At 38.7% G+C, this 13,307-nt stretch overlaps 1 long non-coding RNA gene across 1 annotated transcript; it reads right to left on the reverse strand.

Annotated features, from left to right (window-relative positions):
- Nucleotides 1-2,221: 2,221 nt before the first annotated feature.
- On the reverse strand, nucleotides 2,222-3,594 carry LOC307017858. The gene is made up of 2 exons (XR_013802295.1): nucleotides 2,542-3,594; nucleotides 2,222-2,321 (listed from the first exon to the last, which is right to left on the reverse strand). It is a non-coding gene; the product is annotated as an uncharacterized lncRNA (long non-coding RNA).
- Nucleotides 3,595-13,307: the final 9,713 nt, after the last annotated feature.

Here is a 13,307-nt window from a genome sequence, read left to right on the forward strand (position 1 = left end):
TAAGCCTCTGCTGCTCGGCGATGATGGTCTAGCTTCAGCAGCTACATTACCTACGGTGCGTTCGTTAATATTAACTGTGCGTCCGGAGTCCCTGTGGCACAGACTGGACCGCTGGTGAACAGCTGTTAGAACGGGCCGTTCAGGTGTTCACAATAGAGCTCCCTGTCGGAGCGGCAGAGCGTGATGTGCACTGAAAAGTTTTTTTTTCCCGTCGCAATATTATCGTTGAGCTAGCTAACTAGCATACATTGTCACTATCTGCTAACGTTAGCTTTAGCCTTCGTTTTCTAATCGTTTTTTTCATAGGCTATAAACAGAGGTGGTATAAGTATATATCTTGTAATTGATTAAAATTAGAAGTACTCAGTTCTTGTACTTGAGTAAAAGTAGAAGTACCAGAGTGTAGGAATACTCTGTTACAGTAAAAGTCCTGCATTCCAAATGTTCCTCAAGTAAAAGTAGAAAAGTATTATTATCAAAATATAGTGAAAGTAGCGACAGTAAAGTAGTCATTTTGCAGATTGGTCCATTTCAGAATAATATGATACGTTTTATAATGATTGATCATGAAAGTGTTCTCAAAGCTGGTAAAGGTGCAGCTAGTCTGAATGACTTTGTATACTGCAGGGTAGCTTTTGGATTTACTCCAGGTGGAACTAAAGTCTGATTTAACACTTGATTATATTTCACATCATTCATCCACATCTGTAAAGTAACTAAAGGTATTACATACATGTAGTGGAGTAAAAGTACACCATTTACCTCTGAACTGTAGTGGAGTAGAAGTACAAAGTAGCAAAACATTGAAATACTTAAGTAAAGTACGAGTATCTCAAAATTGTGCCCAAGTATAGTACTTGTTGAGTTTATGAACTTAGTTACTTTACACCAGTGGCTATAAAGATAGAAAGACTAAGCCTTGCACAGAGGCCTGAAAATACATTTTCAAAATGCTCAACAGTGCTGCCAAAATTATAAACTGACTGCTACACAATTAAAATAAATGCTTTTTATATATTTCTATTAGATGTGACTCTATGGCGTTTCTGTTAATATTAACACTGCTGCTTTAGTTGTTCTGACTGCTAAAATCCTCTGTTATTCCTCATTTTAAAGCCGATATTCTGTGGGGTCAGGGGGCTCGGATCCTTGTCACCTTTTTCATACCTGATGAGTTTGCATCCCTGTTGTCAATTTGTTTGGTTATCTAGGCACAGCTGTGTGTGACTCCCTCTGGTACACTGGTATGTGTTTTCCTAATGTAGAGAGCATTGATTAATTAATAAACTACACACTGACTCTAGATCCTGACCAAATCCTTATTTTTTGATCAAATGTTTTTCAATTTTTTTTATTGTATATTATATAACAGCTGCAAATCACAGACCGGAGTCTCTGCTACTGTGGACCACGAAGGAGGGGATTATCATCCCCATCCCCAAAGACCCTGCATGGCATGGAAATCTCCTCCTCCTGGAACAATTCTACACCCAGCATATGCTCCCTGTGTTGGCCAGTAGAGAGGAGGACATTTAAATAAACATACTCTTAACACCCTCGGACTCTGCGTTGTGTTTCGTATGTGTGATGGGGTGTTATGCAGAGGGGAGGAAAACAGGACACAGCAGATTGGGATTGTGGTGGAGATGCTGAGCAGTTATTTAATTGTTGCGTGTAATTATTATTATACTGTGTGCTTCTTAGTTATTCCATCTTTTGCTGTAACATGGATCTGTATGTAACTCTATATTTACTTGTTATCTACCACACTTCCTTCTACATCATACACCATCATTATACATGATGGTGTATATAGGATATGTATTTATTTGTATACATATCTAAATTGTATAATTTTATTTTTCGTATTTGGGATTTCTCTTTTGTCCACTCAAATACACTTGGCCCTTTCTCTTTTCCATGTGGAAAATGGCAGCTGCATATTCTGCTTTTCTCATCTGCTCCCTGTCTGCTCATCTATGATGAGAAAATTATATAATTAATTACTAATAATCATTTAAACCTGTTATTACCAATATTTCACAAATTCTTCATGTAAACTTAAGAGCACAGCTGTATGTTGAGTATGTCAGCTTTGCTTGGTTCATCTTACTGGGGGGGGGGGGGGGGGCTGCTACATGGATGTCGGTGCAGTCCACAATAATTTTGCAGCTGAAGGCAGAATGAATTTGTTATTGACTCAGAATGAAGCACAACTTCATGTCATACAATACATTGACTTTATTTGTAATTGTGTAAAAAAATAAAGCATTGATTAGCAAGCAGGACCTGGCAGGAACAGAGAATGGTGATGGATGGAGCTGGGAAGAGAGAAGAATAAAGAAAACAGATCAACTTTATTATCGGATATTAAAAATTCAATTTCAAAACAAGTTGCCGCTCCTACAGTTTTCTAGTGTGTAAAGATGATTTCACATGACCAATGCAAAATATCACACTCAATACATGTGTGTCTCTGAGGGGTGCATTGTGCCTTTGATGTAAATAAATAATATACCATAACCAAATACTATTACGTACAGTGGAAATCAGGTTACCAGAGCAGGTCAGACCAGTGTGCATGTTCCTCAGGGTCTCAGCAGTTACAGGTGAGGTAAAGAAAATAAAAGAGAAAAAGGTCAGTAACAACACTTTAAAGTAACAACACTGAATAATTATCTCTTTTAATAATTTTCTCTCAGTAATCACTCAACTACTGTCTTTCCAACAAACAGATTGACTCACTCTCACTATCATCACAATGAAACACGTCCAGAAGAATGTCATGCAAAGCTGCCTGCCTTCCTTCCTTCGACTCTCCCTGAACTGCCTGATCTTTTAATGGTCAATGTTAACCATTTGTGCAGATAGCATTAAGTAGAAAAGATCGCTGATACTAATGTGGCGTTAGCCTACCTCCCGCCCCCTTAGCACCTGGTGGAGGGGGCGATATGCTACTCTTCAAATGTTTCACAAAATACTTACCATCATGACTACTCTTACTGTTTAACATTTTGGTTTACTTCATGTTAAGGCTAATACAAATGACGAGGCTAAGTAATGTAATGTAATATAATGCTAACTAACATGCTCGCTACTAGCTAGGTAGCTAACTTGACTATGTTCCATGCAAAACATGTATATTACCTGATATGTTTGGTCCAACGACTCCTGGTCCTTTCATCAGACGGGAAGCGATAGAACGAGCAAGTGGTATGATCTCTTTTGTGATTACAACCTCGTACAAAGCACACAGGCATCTTGTAAAAGTGAATTTATTGGAGCAATCTCTTATATTTATTGGAGGGAATAAATCAGTCTTCTTCTTCCTCTTTGCTTTGCGAGTCACAACCAGTCTTGGAGCATTATCGCCTATGACATCACTTACGCGACCCAGAATGCATTTGGGATTTGTAGTCTTTCTAGTTGCGTATTATTCATAGTCTTATATTTCAGCATTTTTACGACAAACTGTGACTTTTTTTACATGGAAATGATTGTTTAAGATTGACAAACATCATATGTGTCATTCGTGGCACAATTCAAACGGGATCAAAAGATAACTTTTCTCTCTCCATTGACTTCAATGTATAATTTTCCGCTTCCGGGGTCCCATGGAGGCTCCCGGAAGGGGAGGGACTTCGCCTCTCTATAGTGGGTTTGTTTGTTTTTTGCGACATTTTTGGATAAACATAAGCTATTAAGAGTTTATGAGAAGTGCTAGTACTTCATCAGAGTCCTTAAAAACAATGGATTGAACTTGATCGCACTCAATAATTATCCGGTGATGGCAGGAAAGTGCATTTTTGCAACATATGTGCAGTTATTCAAAGTCATCTTCAATAAAAGCAAGTTTAATTTCTTCTGGTACCTTTTCCATGCACAGATGTTCCTGTCCTGTTGTGTGACAGGCTTTCATTATTCTAGGTCATCCCTCCAATGCTCTAGTGTGACTCAAGAAGGAAAGGGCATGTACAGGGAAAAAGCAAAAATAGCAGCTGGGCCACAGAAGCCAATGCTTTGACAAAGCCTCGGACATGTGTGTTTCCTGACCTGAATAACCAAAAGAGCTGCGGAGCGCTCAACCAGCTAGGCCCCGGACGGAAAAACAACACAACTTTTCTTTCACATCCATCGACTCTTTTCATTTGTTCGCCCAAGTTACTGTAGCAGCATATACTTGTTTCTTCAACAAAAGAGAGGAAATCATTCATTTATTTTAATATATCTCAGCGTTGAGATCATGTTTAATGTGCTGAGACAATCTCTAATGTGTCCCAGCCCCCCCTCCTCACGCTCACATAAAAGCGCGGGAGCATTAGCTGTTTCGTTTCCAGGCATCTTTTCTGCGACGCTTGTCCAATTACTCACAACAGAGAGGTTTCGCTCCAATCGCTCTCTTCACTTTCGGGGTTAAATGAAATTAGCTAAGCCGGGACCTCACCATCACCCGTTCCATTTTGCCCGTGCTCTCACAGTCACCATCTGCCAACTTACATTGCCTTTCCATTGTGGAGAGACTTTCAAAGAACAATGGGCACACGGCACACAGTGTGTCCACGTTCTGTTTCACACTGTGCTCAGCAACCGCCATTCATTCTTTCACAATAAAAGGAGCAAGGAGAAGTAATTACTCTGTAAAACACATTTGTAGTACGGGGTGGGAGCTGCGGCGTGTTATCAGTTGAAACAGAAAGACGTGTGAGGACTTCTTTCAGGAGAAGCTAAAGCTCTTGAGAAAAATGTGTCATTTTTCTGTCATTTCAACAGACACACAGGCATGTTTTATGCCAGAGCCTTCATGTCAGAAAGTGCAGCTGTATCTCGTTCCATTGACTTTCTAGTGTGTCATACTTGACTTGTAATTAGTTTGGCACATTGCATGTTGGTGTTCTGGAGGCGTTAGTGTTCGGGCGAATTGACACCACTGCCACGTCAAGCCCTCTCACATCATCTTCCTGGATGTTTCTGAGTTTTCTCTTCGCCGGTTGATTCAGCCGGAAAATTGGGACCCAAATGATCAAAATCAGCTACATTCGTCCGAAAGCTCAGCAGGCGGCCGAGGAGGGGGGCAGGGGGGAATGACTCAAACGAGACAGAGAATTCAAAGAGACAGAGGAACTCGCTGAGAGAAAAAAGGAAAGAGTGCCGGTTTTTGTGGTGGAAGGGGAAGTAAGGGAAGTCATACTGGCAAACTAGGATAGAGCGAGCGTAAGCACAGAAAGGAATAGAAAAACGGGGGGATGGAACTTTTCAATTATAGCAGACAACAAAGACCCAGATTCCAAGAGACTATAAAAGTCTGCAGCCCGTCGGGAAAAGCTCATTTAGCCTCCGTCATTTCTCCTTTCCTTTCTCTACACAAATTACAAGTTGGAATATTTAATGTGTTTCTATTGTTGCACAAGCAGCCTTCTTTTATCAGTATAGATGTCCCCAATGCCAAGATCACCTTAGGGAGGCAGATTCTCCTGTTGGAGGATTACAAGAAAAACTGTCCCTGTGCTTTTACATTTCAAAGTGATTCAGTTGATTGAGACGGTCAGCAGCACTGACGGTGACTATGGCTATTTAGGCTTTGAGGATGTGATTCCTGGTTATTGAACTGACTGTCTTAATTTGAGGTTGAAAAAGGAAAAGAAAAAAGATGTCTCCTGGCATCCCGGCGGGCACTTGCCAAATAACATTAAAGCAAAACGGAATCAATGGAAGCGCGGTATTGATTCAACCCCATCATGGATAACTGACATCCCCTCGCAGCCCATTTAACACAGGGAGGCCTTTGTCAATCGGCTTTTCCGTGTGAATGACAAGCATATAGACGAGACGACTTGCAAGAGTGGGACAAAGGACTCTCCTGGCAAACATAAAGCATAATTGCCTCAACATCAAACAACTTCTGGCCCAGGAATGTAGCTTTCCCTCATTGTTGCAGTCCCCTGAGAGCACAGGAGTCTAATTAGAGATTAATTTGCTTTACCTGCCGACCCCATCAAAAAACATACATTCCTGTTTTACCACACAGTGAGGACCAATGATTGGGACCAGTGTACACCCTTTGAATAAGGGTATATAGGCATCATTTTAAATACCACCTTTAATATATGTGAACATGGAAATCACTTAGAACATCTCAAACTATTTTTTCATACAATTTAAACCAGAATTGACTTAGATATTTCAGGTTGTTGACCCCATCAGGATAGAAAAACAAACACACACATTTTGTCGCAACTACCTCATCCACCATAATTTGAAGGCTTGTGACAGCTACATTTCCTTAAACGTCATCCAACTTCAACTTGTCTGAAAGATGTGTCAACGGCACGTCAAGTAGTTTTGGTCGTGCTGCAATGAAGGCAGGTGGGGTGGGGGGGGAATCATCCCCATCAGCATCTGTTCACCCGTCTCACCCATCACTGTCTGAGAAATATCACATCATTAGCAAAGTAAATCCACCCTAAATCATTATGAGCGTACAGGGTTTGAATAAGTAACAGGAAAAACTTATTTTTTGCATTAAAGTGAATTTAAGCATTCTTTTATGGAAAAATGATTTTCTTAAAGGGACAGTGAGTTAGCATGTTACCACCTCCGGTTCCCTCATCTCAGAGTCAATGGGATTTCTCCACAGGATATTGGAAAATACCTGGAAATAAGGTCTGTGGTTGACACAAATTTAAGAGACGGATCACGTTTTCTTCTACGACATTAAATACATTTGAATTTGATTTTTGAAGAGTTTACATGTTTGAAAAACGATGGTTGTTAACAGCTGGCTGAATAGGACTACAGAATTTGTCGAGGACGTTGTACGTCATTACGCCGAACAGGTGAACACTCCCGCTAAGTTAGTTTGCCCCTGTTCTGCTTGAAAGCAAGTACCTGTCCCGCGCTCTTGCAAACTGTTAAAACAAACGCTTAAATTTGTAACATTTTGAATCTGTATTTTTGAATATCTATCAAGTTGGCGTGACGTTGAAGCTGTGCGACCCTGCTGTAGTTAGTTTATAGCATAACTTTAGTGTTTTGCTTCCGGCGATTAGATTTCTGATTAGAAAATTATAAAGAAAAAAAAAAAAATTATACTTTTTTTTTTTTTGTAAGCGACTTTGGGTTATTGAAAAGCGCTATATAAATAAAAGTTATTATTATTATTATTATTATAAAGTAGGGTAGACATGTGGATATTATCCGGATGAACAAAACGTGCATTTATCAAACAGGTTTGTTTTCCACAGATCTTATTTCGAGCTATTTTCCCAAATCCTATGGAGAAATCCCATTGCTTTGTTGTCGAGGGAACCCAAGCGCAGCTTACTTCCGGGTAAATACGTAATTCCTGCACCACTCTATATGCAAATAGGGTAAAACATTAAACTAATAGATATCACCATGATTCTTCCCAAGTTGAATTAAGAGAATTGTTTCTTTACATTACATGTCTTAAGAAATCTGATGTTTAAATATACAAATAAGGCATTATCTTATTGAATAGGTGCATATTTGCACATTTTTCGAACTGAAATCTGGAAAATGTTATAAAGCCAGGTCCAAAAGTCATGTTTTTTTTTGCCTTACAGTATAACAACCAAAGATTTTAAGCGGGAATTTTTGATGGATCAGAAAAAAGTGTCAACAGCCATAAAAACTATCTTTGCCATGTTTCTGGGGGGAAAAAATGTTTTATAAATTACATTATGAATAATATATGGTCAAACTCTCTGTAAAAACCTTCAGAATATAGATAGGAATGGAAAAATAAATGTTTGGTGTTTGTAAGTGCTACTGAAGTAAAGATGTATGGCTCAGAAGAAGAGAACAATTCATTTAAAAAACGCCTTTAGAGATATGTATATGTATAGTTCCATAGATTTGACAAGAAAGGTAAATAGGGAACGGTGGAACTTCCCTGGTATAAATGGTTTAACCCTTAGATGCATAAGTGGGTCTTTTTTGACCCGGTGAGGTTGTTTTCTTGAAGTATCTTTGTAATTGAATTTTTTTATCATTTGATATTGCTATTCCTCAAAAAACATGTTTTGGATATCATGCCATTCAAATTTTAAATTAAAATTGTATACATTTAAAGAAATTGTAGCTTTTGTATTACTACCCCAATCTTCCATAAGTGGGTCAAAAATGACCAACATGCATTTTCGATGGAATCCTATGGGAACCTTTGATTCTTATCACCTGTGGCTGTCAGGAATACATTTACTTTGACACCTCTCAGGAAGAGTATTTTACACAGCAAGATCTGATACCTGTCAGTATAATCATAATAATACATTATATTTGTAGAGGGCTTTTCAAGGACTCAAAATCACTTTAAAATATAAGGGAAGGTTAGGGTGGGGGGTATAGGACTATCAAACTTGATCAACCGGCATGGATTGATGGGGGGTGGGCTATGAGTAGACAAGAGGAGAAGAGATGAGTTTTGAAAAGGGACTGGAATACTGTTAGGGTCTCAGAATAGCGGAGATATTTGCATCAATATGTTCAAAACGTTTTTTGTTTCAAAATGTAAAAAAAAAAGCCTAAAATTATAAATAGGGAAAGATTCAATATGAAATATTTCTAGAGTGAGCCAAAATATAATACTAAATATTACACAAGTGATTTTTCTTAACCAAAATGACAAAAATGGCATAAAAACACATATTATTCTAATACAGGTCCTTTTCGCCCCACTTATGGAATAGTGTATGGGTCCAGTCACTCGTGCATCTAAGGTTAAATATGCAAATGAAGAAATATCAAATGCTACATTTTTGTGAATTAAGGAGAAATCAGACATGAAAAAACACATTTTCTTTGCATGAGTATGAAAGATCACAATCTAAATTATATAGTGCATGAAAAAACGTTCATTTTCCCTGTACTGCCTCAACTGAAAAACAATTTGCGATGCCTGGAGTTGGCAAAAATGAAGATGCTCTCCTGAACTTGAATCGTATCATCCGAAAACCATGTTCTATGATAATGGACTGTAATTAGTCTCACTCCAGCAATGTGCATGTCACCATAGGAGAGGTTGATTGGGACCATTTAGTCTTGCAAGCTGAAGGCTTCCAGGCACAGGACAATACAAAAAAGGAGAGGAAGAAAAAAAAACACTGCTGGGAGATAATTAGCCTATTATCAAGCTCCTTTTAACACTTTTAATGTCCCACGTTCACACTGAGTGCAACACACTATGATGGCAAATAATGAGGATAAATGAGGTAAAATGGTAGATGATCATCATCACTCACCAGCCATTGGCGTAACTATCAACGGTGCAGCCGGTGCAACGCACCGGGGCCCAGAGCCAGCAAGGGGCAAAGCTCTTTGAAATGGAAGGAAACCACGGAAGACTATTCAAAACTGGACTCGAACGCCCCCCCAGAACTACACATGCTGGCTATTGTGTTTCGCAACATCTTCTCTATGGCACGTCTCTACTGGGAATTGTAGTTTTAAAAGACGTTTTAGTTTTTCCCAAAATTAGAAGTTGACAGTATTAAACTGTGTACAGCTTTAATGTGTTAATAAAGGTTAATTAGTTTGTCTGTTTTGCACATCCTCCTATTAATATCTTTGTACATCCAGCACTAAACTGTTTTATTGTAGAGATCACTTACAGTATCTTCTGGATTTTTCATATTCTATATTTCTATCATTGACCTTCTACTTTCTCCCTATGAAAGTATGTACTCTGAATTTTTTTTTCAACAAATAACATTATTCAACAAAAATAACATTATTCAACGAAAGTAATTCAATAACGTGATTTAACCACTAGGCGGTGCACACAAGGTACACACAGCATACTAATAATAACTTTATATTATTAGTGTAGGACACTTATGTATGTATAACATCTGAAGATAATGTAGTTTTATTCATGTTTTTACAGGATTTTGCTATACTATTTCTCATGTTTTACTTCTATACATTAATATCTAGGACCAGGTGGAGGGATTATATATCTTCGCTGGCCTGGGAGCGCCTTGGGATCCCCCAGCCAGAGCTGGTTGATGTGGCCAGGAAAAAGAAATTTTGGGGCTCTCTGCTGGAACTGCTACCTCCGCGACCCGACCACGGATAAGCGGGAGAAGATGGATGGATGAATGGATGGACATTAATATCTGATTTGTAAAACATCACAGACAGAAAGGTATATCCGTCATTTAATGGTAAGCTATTGAAATTGTGATTCCATAGATGTGTCTCCCATCACCCAAATCCCCTGACTATTCTCTCAACTCAGTATTTACATTCTTATATTCAAAGAAAATCAGTAATATCTTTATCTTTAAAAAAGTCATTTTCTATCAGCTGTGCACCATCATGGTGTAAATATAACCTATCTACCAATTGGATCAAATATAAAAGTAAGCCAAATTACTATTGATACTGCAAAGAGACGTATTTGGTGAGAAGAAATGTAAGATGTTGTTTAATTGTTGATATATTTATGATCCACGTCACATATTCAGTTTTGGCGGCAGTTCTTCCTGTTTGTCTAGAAGTCTTCTCATCAGGGCTCTATAAATATAGAACTACGGCAGATATGTAATATTTAATGCAGCCGAACCGTGTATTACAATCCCGTTATGTGATGACTTCCAAAGAGAAAAGCAAGAACACTCGGAATAAAGTATTATTTTTTTTTTTTTTAAATGTTTTCGGATTTCACATCGCATAAACACCATATCCCTACGTGCATTGCGGCTAAAACATCCAATCAGAGAGCTGAGGATCTTTTCTACGTCTGTTTCCGGTATTGTTCCTGAAATGAGAGTTCACATTCATGCTACATTGAAGGGTGGAATTTACTACACATCTTCAGAAACATAATTTGCGTCAGATATAACTCCTAGCAATATTATAACCATTAAGAAAAGCCAACTGCATTAAAAACCCAGTTAACAGACACTAGGTAAAGTATTTTTCCTTCAGTAATGAAGATGTCATTCCAATGTAGGCACACCTGGGGTCGCTGTCTGTTACGCTGAGCCATGCATTGTCTGGAACGTAAAAGGGACGAAGAAGACAAAGTGAAGTGACGTACTTCCGGTTCAACATGAAAACATTCCCAGTTAAACATGCAAAAACAAATCGCTAAATAAAAAGATAAAACACTGGCATATAATTTACGTTAGAATAAATAGAATGGTTTTGAATAATAGATGAGAGTAAAATCTACGTCGCTTTACAGCCCGCCCACTTTTGGAGAAACCAACGCTGTCATTTGAACGGCGATCAAGCCTGAAGCCACAGAGCTCTTCTTTTACTGTCCTTTGTTCTTAGAGGAAGTACAGAAACACGTAACTCTGGATTTGTTTTAATGTTACAGGTGCAATAAACGACACAGCTTTTTGGCATGTTAAAACTATTATTTTCTGCCTCGCTCATGAGAGTAACAGCTGGCGAGATTACAGCCTTGCCTACTGATTTTAATTTAACCATATATCAAGCCCGATTCTCGATTTAAAATGTGTGCTCTAAAATTATATTTATAAATGACTATTATCATTATTATAAGCAAGACAATAAATGGCTAAAAGATATGTAGAAAATAAACGTATTTAAGATACGTTCATAACAAACGTAACGTGGGAGAAAATATGTTTCTAGAAGATATGTAGAAAAGAAACGTGTTTGAGATACGATCATAACAAACGTAACGTGGGAGAAAATACGTTTCTAGCTAAACGTAATTGAGAATGCAGTTTAGTTCTGTGGGAACGTAATTTTTAGGAGACAGGGTTGGACTTTTTTTGTATGAATTTCTGTTTCATCCAATCACAGAGCTTGTTGACTTATCACAAGGTTTGTCGCAAAGCGGACAGGCGTCGTCACAAAAATAGCTGGGGATTGTGGGTAGTGTAGTCTCTTTGGCGCTCCACATTTCAGAGAAAACAAGTTGTTTCTTAGAATTGAAGGGGAAAAACACAAAAGCATTGTACACAATTTAAACCTATCAATGTTGTTTAATCAACAAAGATAATCTGGTGTTTTTGAGTTGATGAGTAGTGGAGATATCACTGTTAAATCAATCGACAGTAAGGAGAAAACTTACTTCCGGGTGTACAATTCTCCGTTATCCAATGGGAATGGACGCTCACATTGCCTTTAACAGCCGCTGACATAAACGGATGCGGTGCTTCCCTGAGCGTCAAATACCGCCACCGATGGGAATACATTGCAATCAGTTGAAAGCTCTTTGCGTCCGTTTATGAAGCTGAAGGAGCCTCGGCGCGTCCCAACTGCACGCCACGGGACCCTGACCAAGCGTCGCTCCTGGACGTTTAGGGAGTGAGAGTGTGTTGCGTTGTCAGGCTGTGGTGGTCTGAGGCCAGGGCAGGCTGTTGTTGATAGCCCTCTGAGCGGTCTTGTATGTCTGTGCATGTGTGAGCGCATCAGCGTGCGCTTATGTTTGGGGCGGGGCCAATCACAACCTTGTTACGCCACTGTCACCAGCTTTATCATCCTGCCATCCAAAACGTACTGTACTTAATTGAAGTATTCAGATACTTTACTCGAGTAAAAGTACCAACACATTATTGTCCAAATACTTCATTAAAAGTACAAGTCCTGCATTCAAAATATTACTTAAGTAGCCTATGCAAAAGTATTATCAGCTAAATGTACTCAAAGTTTACTATTGTAAAATTAATCATTGTGCAGAATAACGGCTTTTATGTGTGTGTGTGTGTGTGTGTGTGTGTGTGTGTGTGTGTGTGTGTGTGTGTGTGTGTGTGTGTGTGTGTGTGTGTGTGTGTGTGTGTGTGTGTGTGTGTGTGTGTGTGTGTGTGTGTGTGTGTGTGTGTGTGTGTGTGTGTGTGTGTGTGTGTGTGTGTGTGTGTGTGTAATTATATTTATATATACTTATAATAAAAGATTGAAATAATGGTACTCTTTTGTGACTTAAAGAGTTAGTGCGCTGTTGAGATGCATTTTGTTAAAAGTAGCTACTGCTGTTAAGTAGGCTAAATGTAGAGTAAAATTACATAATTTCCCTTTTAAATGTAGTCGAGTAGAAGTATAAAGTAGCATAACATGGAAATAATCAAGTAAAGAGATTACACGAGTAGTTACACATTTTAGTGAAGTGCAGTACTAGAGCCATTGTATTTAGTTACTTCCCACCTGTGTTGTATACACACACTGTATATTTCACCCTCATTATGATGCACTTGCTCGCCCTCTTGCTATCTCACTTGTAAAAAAAAAAAAAAGCAGGGGAAGAAAGAGCTCTCTGTGTGGAGCAGCAGCTCAGCCTCATTCATCCAGCAGCTCTCTGCGTGGAGGGG

The sequence above is a fragment of the Notothenia rossii genome (assembly GCF_949606895.1).
Source record: "Notothenia rossii genome assembly, chromosome: 9".
NCBI lineage: Eukaryota > Metazoa > Chordata > Actinopteri > Perciformes > Nototheniidae > Notothenia > Notothenia rossii.